Source organism: Perognathus longimembris, chromosome 6, assembly GCF_023159225.1.
Source record: "Perognathus longimembris pacificus isolate PPM17 chromosome 6, ASM2315922v1, whole genome shotgun sequence".
Lineage (NCBI taxonomy): Eukaryota > Metazoa > Chordata > Mammalia > Rodentia > Heteromyidae > Perognathus > Perognathus longimembris.
In genome coordinates this window covers 20,774,342-20,783,215 of record NC_063166.1, presented here as the reverse complement: position 1 = coordinate 20,783,215, position 8,874 = coordinate 20,774,342, and the positions used below count along the sequence as shown (strand labels likewise).

The 8,874-nt window shown below is 39.9% G+C and overlaps 1 long non-coding RNA gene across 1 annotated transcript in view; it reads left to right on the top strand.

The window, feature by feature from the left end:
- The first annotated feature begins 739 nt into the window (after positions 1 to 739).
- The window catches only part of LOC125352975, a 236,811-nt gene continuing 228,676 nt past the window's right edge, over positions 740 to 8,874 (top strand). Inside the window, exons 1-2 of the long non-coding RNA XR_007211224.1 lie at positions 740 to 1,013; positions 2,621 to 2,897. This is a non-coding gene — a long non-coding RNA (uncharacterized LOC125352975). The remainder of the gene's footprint in view (positions 1,014 to 2,620; positions 2,898 to 8,874) is intronic.

Sequence of the window (8,874 nt, the reverse complement as noted above, 5' to 3'; positions counted from 1 at the left end):
TAGTTGTGCAGCGCCTGGCAGCAACAGGTAGTCCCAGAAGGGATGGGTGGAGGCCTCTGGCTGCACCCGCCAGCTACCTTTGCCCCGCTGATTTGAGGGCTCTTTAAAGAGATGGTGGCTCTGGTAAAAGGTGGGTGCCCTGGGTCTGGGGGTGGCCGGAGGGGGTGGGGAGGAGAGCTTTCTATTCGTTGGAGACCCCTTGAGTTGTTCTAGCATGTTGCAAGGCATTGGAAGGGTGGAAGCTCAGAGATGGAGAGGCTAGAGTGCGCCCCACCTCTGATTGTGTAAGATCTTTTATCTTCCCGGGTTGACCCTCGACCCTTGGCTGCATTTTGTTTTTTGTTTTTTTGTTTTTTGTCTCTTGGGATGATGAGCAACCGACAGGAACTCGTAGTCCCAGTGGATCGTGCGCCCTGATTGGCAGGCAAAGTACAAACAAAGAGGTGCATCTCCCGGAAACAAGGATTTTTTGGAGATTTCCCCTTGGTGCGTGTGGAGAGCTTTGGGAGAGGGAGGTGGTGGAGGAAGGCTGGATGGGGCGCTCCCTCCCCTCCTCCGCCCCGCATCTCCAGAGAAAAGTTTCCAGTGCGGGAGGAACCGAGGGTCTGGGCAGAGTTGCGAGAGACGACTCAGCAGCCCCGGGTTCCCCACCCAGGTTCCCGAGCCTAAGCCGGGCGGGAGATGCGGGGAGAGGGAGGGGGCGGGGAGGGAGGGGAGGGAGAGAGGAAGAAGGGGTGAGAGGGAGAAACCTGCCGCCGCTCTCCGCCTCTTTGTCTGCTCCGGGACTTGGAACAAAAGGGGGAACTCTGATGAACTCTCTTTCCTCCCCGATCCCCCTGACTGACGCCCGCCCCGGTATCTTCCCTCTCCCAACTTTGCCAACGCGACTTTCTCTACTGTCAGGCCGCCAAAAATAATTTATTATTATATATATATGTGTGTGTCCCAGCGCCTCCGGGGACTGCAACAATGGAAACTATCTCTTAAAAGTGCGACGAAGTGGGGGGAAGAAGGTGAGTGGAAATTGTTGTCTTGTTTACCTCTCTCCCCCCCCCCCCCCCCGCCCCTCACCCTGCTGCCTTGCCCTTTCCAGAGCAGAGTACTAGACTAATGGCAAAGTTTGCCTGGCAAATTGTCCCCTTCTCCTCTTTTGTTCTTTAACCAACTTGCACAGATTGCTTGGTTTGTTTACTATTATTATTGTTGTTTTAATAGGCAAAAGCTAAGTACATATTTCTCTCTGGTGCTGCTTTTTGTGTGGAGTTATGAGGTGGGGTGGGGAGTTGGGTACCCAAAGGGAGGGGGGCATGACTCTCTCTCAGTTGCTGGTATATTGGATGGAAATATGCTAATAACGATGGGAACACGATTTTTCTCCCTCACACCCCAGTACTGACTTGGTTCCCCTAATAAGAAGGGATAGGAAGATGAGGGTCATTTCCTAACAGGTTTTATAACTTAACTGTTGCCGAGACCTCTTTAGATCCAATGCACAATGCAAAATAAAATAAAATAAAAGCTTACAACAATAGAATGCAGGAGAGGTCTGGGCAGTAAAGGGTGGGATTCTTATGTTTGTGGTCCAGGGGGTTACAGTACGGAGATAAAAGTTTGGGAAGTTTCCTTGGGGCTACAGTGAGGGTGAAGAAACTACAGGTTCCACACTTTCAGAGATATTGGGATGAAGGGAATGTGGGCCTGGACCACTGGTTAAGTCTGCCACCCCCTTTGCCCCTTTCAGTTTTAGGACCCACCAGATTGACCCCTGCTATCCAATGATCCATTCTGACCTCTCAGTCTCATTTTCTTCACCACCTCCTTCTCATTTCAGTGTGCTTGAGTTGAAGTGGGACCTGGAGTCTCTGAGAGTCCCCTGACCTAGCTCTCCACTCTGCCTTTTGTGTTTTAACCTTTTGTTTCTACCGACCACGCCCGCCCCAAAGAGGGATGGCTGTTACAGTGGGTGGAGAGGCAGCGCAGTTCCTCGGACTAAGAGAAACTTCCTAACTTTGTTTCCATACAGTTTAAACTTCACAGTCTTCCTAGGTTGGTCCTTGATCACATGAAGGAAACATTCAACAACTCATGAGCATCTTTACCTTACATACATTTCTTTGAGAGCCGTTTCAGCTGAGCAACAAAAGTTGCTTATCCCTACCTGTCACTTGGTTAATAGAAAAGAAACTTAAGCTGAGGGGGTTTGTTGAAAGTAGGTACATGTTTACTTTAGCTATTCACATGTATTCAGATATTACCAACATATCTTGATTCACATTCAGGTATGTTGTGAGGGATTGGTTCATCTATCAAGGTAATTTACCATTTTCTCCTTTCTCCTTGTCTCTTGTATTCAAGTTATGGCTTTCTTTATACTGTTGGTCTTATTTACCCTCGACAAGCCCAATGAAGCATCAGACTGAATGCACTGCTAATAACTTGACGCAGCACCTAAACAGTCTTTGAACTTCTAAAGTTACAGTTCTAGGTGGGATGAGAGCTATGTGGTTTTGAATTTCCATGTCATAAATCTGAAATACATTAAGGCAACAGTTGCCTTCTTTTAGAAAGTGAGTGTGCAGGGCAATTTGGAAGCTAACTGTAATGAATTTCAATTGTATAGGTATAATTATGATGAGCAACTGAAAGCATTGAACTCTGGCTGGAGTCTTTGGTAGCATTTATCTACACCTCTGGTTCTGCACTGTTTTTTTTTTTTTTTACTGGATATACCAACAAATACCACGGATTTGCCAGTACATCAAATCATTTTTGGATGGGAAGTTAGCATCATCTTCATTTGGAGTTACTTAAAAGTTGAATTGTTGGGATGGTTGGTGACGCCTGTCCTGTGTGGATTACTACGATACGATGACCAGTAATTCTCCACCTTAAAGAAGGTATGGTTCTTCTTAGACATTCTCCAAGCACTGTGTTTTGGGGCTGACACTTTGTGTCATTATAGAATTATCTCCTTCATTTGAGCTGTTGTCTAGGAAAAGTGATTTATGAGTTCAGGTTTCATTGTTTGGAACTAGACTTTGTAGGTCCTTTGTCATTTGGCCTGATGATTTGGGTCCTTGTCATTATTAATTTTGCCATGTGCAAAGTCTGCATAATGAATGCAAAATTAGAGTCATGAAGGAAATTTTGTAACAATTATGGGATCCATAGGCAAATACTCTATTTTACTTATGGTTGATTTTCTTCTTACTAGGCCAATTAACAGAATCTAATGGTTCTTATTGTGGTTTGCATTATTAGTATCTTTTTCATTTTGACACTTTATTTTAGTAACCAAAATCCACAGGTGGTTCCAAATAAAGGAATATCTAGTGATAGGAATTCACTATAATGCACTAAAGTTCTATCAGAATGAAAACTTTGGCTATGTTATAATGGCAGAGTCTGTAAATTTACTCACTCTTAATGGTATTTATAAGGCGCACAGAGCCTTATAGTCTCTCTTTTAAGTCTTAAAGCTCATTTCCATTCATGTCTGAGAATTCATTTAAAAATTCACATAAATATTGTTGGTAATAAAAAGTTAACTCTGATACAGTACTTACTGCCCTTGTTTAAGTTGTTGTTTGCCAAGGAAAGTAACAATTTGCTTCCATGGTCTGGTCAAAGAATTTGAGAACTGAAAATATTTTTATTCAGATATGAGTTAAAAAGAAGTGTCATTTGCTTATTTCTAGTAGTATAAGTGTAGAACATGATGCTCAATCTTCTGGGGTTTTCACTTAGTATCTATAAAATGTTTTACATAAACTTTTGAAATCCTTTAGCTTTAAGAGTCCATGATTTGCAGATTGTTCCTATAATAAAGATATGTTCTGTGCTTTGAAGTTTAGTTTGGAGTTGTTGAATAATAGAAGTACTGACAAGGAAAACTGAGTGAGAATTAATTACTACTATTTTGCTGGAAGGCTTAGCTCAGAGAATATTATTTTAGAAAATATACTTCATATTTTCTGCAGAATATACTTTTTTTTTTACAATGTATATTATATGGAAATACCAGATCTTCTTAAATAGTTTTCCTAAAAGTTTATTGCTAGGATAATTTCTGAAGTATAGTTGTTCCCAACAATGGTTTTTACTTACAAATATTTGAAGTGAGTATGTTTGAATTTGTTCAAATGGCCACCCAGTGTTGGGCTTAGTGGTGTGAAAACAGACTTTCAGATGAAAAAAGATCTGAGTTTGCATCCTCAGACAGTTACTAACTGCCACACATTGGTCAGATTATTCGATTTCCTTGGGTTGCAGTTTCATTGTTTGTAAAGCAAGTATTCCTAATGCTCACTCATAGATTATTCTCATAGGAATATTTTTAAAAATGCATTTATGTAAGATAAAACAAAGGGCTAGTTATCTGCAAACATAATTAAAGAATCCCATAAAAAGCTTTTTACAATGAATTAATGATGTTTTAATCCTTTACATTTTTTCAACTCTCTTACTAATTTCAAACCATATTAACCAAAAATGTTGACTGAGATATTAAAAGTCAGCTTGGGAAGAAATTTTCCCATGTTTAAATGTATCGCTAACACTATTTTTTTCTACTTAATTGCTGATTAGTTGCTTCACAATGATTACTCGTTGGACTGTTAAGTCTTATTATGTAGTAACATGTACCTGAATGTTACAACTTTATCTTGGCACATATGGCCATTGTATTTTCTTATAAAAATATCTGCACATTGAAATAGTAGTGAATTCTACAATTGCTATGCTCAAATTCTCTCCTTTCAATAGCATAGGCTGGCCTGGAAGTCACTGATTAGCCCAGGCTGGACTCCAACTTACAATCTCACAGTGGTAGGAATTTATTCAAATTATAGACTTGGGCCACCATGCCTGGAAAACACTTTTAAAACTTTTTGTCCCCCAGTACTGGGGTTTGAACTCTGGGCCTGAGTGCTGTCTCTAATCTTTTATGCTTAAGGTTAGTGTTCTACCACTTGAGCCACAGTTCCACTTTTGGCTTTTTGGGGTTAACTGAAGAGTCTCAAGGACTTTTCTACCTGGGCTGGCTTCTAAACATGATCCTCCTATTTTAGCCTCCTGAGTAGCCGGGATTAGGAATGTGAGCCACCGGGTTCCTGGCTAAAAACCTTTGTTTATTCACTTGTCAGCTAAATCATAAAGTGATGGCTTCATTGTTTTTTGATGAGGAAATCAAGAAGTTAGTCACATTTTGTATATTAGTTTTTGTAGGATGTTGTTTATCTAAATAAAGTGTAACTGGTACTCAGTAGAATAGCACTACAGTCTGAAATGAAGATGCAAGCCTAGGATTTTTATTTTCTAGATCTGTAATTTAGCAAGATGTATAGCATTGTATAGCTTGTATAGCTTGTATAGATGTATAGCTTGTAGAAGATTATATTCATTTTACCTTTAGGAAACTTCTGAAAAGAATATAAAGGTACTTCTACACATTTGCAATGTACTAGCAGATAGTTGCCTAGAAATGATGTTGTCAAAAGGAAAAACAGAGAGTTATTATTAAAATAGAAGGTCTTTCCTAAAATGTTGCACCCAGACTTGCTGATAGTTGGAAACATTTGTTTCAGTTAGCATATTACATATTACTAACGCAGCAACCACTTATAGAATAACAATTACAGACTTCAAAGCTAGAACTTTATTAACATATGCATTATTTCTTGGGATTGTTACCAAATATGATTATCATTACTGCAGATATTAAATTTTATACTTGTGGATGTTTAGCACTGCATATTGATGTGTATTATGGATTTGGGACCCAACAGACCTCATATATGTCTCCTGCTCCATCCCATCTGTGCCCAAATACACTCTCCCATTCAACTCATTAGTGAGTCTTTTTCTCCAGGAAAGTTCTTAATGGGTTTTATCTTCTCTAGCTTAGTGGACTTCTATTTTGTCTCATTGTCTGAACTACTAGAATGAGAATGATCTATCATGTTTCCCAATAAACTTACATGGGAAGAAAGGTATTCAGTAGTGCCTTCTGAAACTGATGACTAGGATGCTAAAAATCTAGTAAGGGAATGGGAAGCATCAACTCTTAACTTTGATGTTTATTATTAGTCTAAGAAGCAATTACTTGAGCACTTAGTTACATTCTGAATACCACTTCTGCTTATTAATTTGCTATTTCTTGTTTGTATTCCCAAATTTATTTTGATTTACGTCCTTTCCCCTTCCTTCCCTCTTCTCTCTCTCTCTCTCTCTCTCTCTCTCTCTCTCTCTCTCTCTCTCTCTCTCTCTCTCTCTCTCTCTCCCCCCCCTCCCCCCCTCTCTGTCTTTGTGTGTGTGATGATCTGGGGCTTGAACTCAGGGTCTGGGCACTGTCCCTGAGCTCTTTTTACTCAGGTCTTTACCACTTTGAGCCACAGCTCTATTTCTGGGTTTTGAGTGGCTAATTGGAGTTATAGAGGCTAATGGGAACTTTTCTTCTCTGGACTGGCTTCAAACCATGATCCTCAGATCTCAGCCTCTGGAGTAACTGGAATTACAGGTGCCCTGCTTCAGTTCTGGCTTTTTTAGTAGTTAGTTTGAGATAAGACTCTCATGGACTTTCCTACCCAGGCTTCCTTAGAACAGTGATCCTCAGATCTTAGCCTCCTAAGTGGCTAAGGTTACAGGTGTAAGCCACTGACACCTGGCTTAATTTCTTTATGGTCTCAAATTTGACGACTTTTTAAATGTCAGCCATCTTCAAGAACTTGGGTATATCTGTCCACTATTGGTAATGATACAAGTGTTTAGCAGCATATTTATCATTAATTTAGGAAGCTTAGTTTATTCAATCATTTTGTAGTCATTCATTCTTTCAAGTATTGTTTTGTGCTTTGTATATGCCAATTGATACTCTGAGCATCAACAACACAGAAGCAAACAAAATGAATAAAAATTTCTGTACTCTTGAAGCTTTTTCCAGTGACAGTAAAAAGGTAGAAACTACTATTAAGAAATGTAAAGCAGGAAAGGGAGATGACAAAGAAGGGATGGGAGGCTGCTATTTTAAGTAGGATGGCCAGGGATGACCTCATGGGAGAGGTGACACAGAATTGATATGAAGAAATCACAGAAATGAGCTATGTGATATCAGAGAGAAGAGTATTAGGTAGAGGAAATACAAGGGGCTGATTTTTCAAGGGAAAGCTAGGAGACAAAAGTAGAAAATGAGGTCAGAGGGGAAATAGTAATGTAGTGGGCAGATGCCAGGGTCTTGAGGGCCAGGAGTTTTTAGTTTAAGCCAAAGGAGATAGAATACCACTGAAGGGTTTTAAACTCATGTTGCAACAGGATGATTCTGGAAGCTGGCTTGGTATTGAATAGAGCAAATGTGGGCAAATACGGAGATGGGAGGCCCATTGAGAAGCTATTGTACTTACTCCACTGGGACATGATGGACAAGGGACAAAGAAGCATGGAAGTAGTGAGAAGGAATCCAATTTTGTATATAGTTGAGTATAGAGTGTAAAGGTGGAGGATTTTCTGGAGGATTGGATAGGGAGTATGAGAAGAAGGGAGGAGTCATATCTAATTCTGAGAATTTTTTTTTTTTAACCTGAGCCCCTGGAAGGAGTTTAACTGACATGAGGAATAGGCTTATATCAGGGAGCGCCAGAAGGAGTTTGGATACATCAAGATTAAGTATGATACTTTCTAAGCACCTAAGCAATTTGATCCACAGGTCAGGTTTTCAGGAAAGTAATCTAGTGCTATACACTTGTGAGTTGGAATTAAATGCTATTTAAAGTCACTCAACTAGCTGAAATCACCGAAGGCATAAGTGTAGAAAGAAAAGAGGTTGCCTACTGAGCTTCTGAGATGTAGCAATAGGGAGACAGAAGTGGAACAAAGAATAATTAAAAGGGGCGGCTACTAATGAAGCTCAGTGAAGAAAGTGGTCAAAGGAAGGCAAGATCTCTGTTAAGTCCAGTGCTGCTCTACTGCTGATAGATCTGAGAAACGGAAATTGAGAATAGATCTTTGGGTTTAGGCCTTGTAGAGGTCATGCTCTTCTCTTGGTATTCTTGGTTAGATAAGTTCTGGAGGCGTGATGACAGATTGCATCTTGGATCTTGTGCGATCCATTACATACCTTTGAAAAAAGTCCCATCTCTCCTACTTAAAAATTTGTCAGGACTTTTGAACTGATAGAAATAATAATTTCAAATATTAAGCCTCATAGTAGCAGCCGCAGAGAGATGAGATGATAATGTCTGACTTTATCTTGCAGAAGAAGAAACTGAGACTCAGAAATAAAGTGGTTTGTCAGAATCATCCAAATATGAGATAAAGCTGTCTTCAAACTGTTAGGGGAGATAGCATTGATAAAGCCAGTCACAATAATTATGTAATAAATGTGATAATCATGATGTCCAGACTGAGAGAAGGGAAAGTCAGGAAGACTTTCTTGAGTTGGGATTAATAAAACAAAGTTTGTTTTACATTTAATAGTCCAATCTAACACTGAACTCTGAATTGAGCTCTGAATCCTTCTTGAGGAGAAAGATAGAAATATCTTCTGTTTTTTTCCCCTTTTTTTTCTTCTTAAGTAATGTTGGGCCACATATACTAGACAAATATTTATGACTGAGCTACATTTCTAGTCTCCAAAAGATGCACAGCATTTAGCATGTCAGCAAGTCATAGAACTCAGGAGGCCAAGACAGGTAGGTGGTTCATAAGTATAAGGCTAGCCTGTGTATAAGACCTTACCTCAAAAACTATCCCCTCTCCCACAGCAAAAAAAAAAAAAAAAAAGACAGAAAAGAAAGGAAAGTATTCTAGGGGCTTGGAAAATATGATGTTGCTTAAGCATGGAGAGATGGGACAATAGGGGGCTGATGGCTGTAGTATATT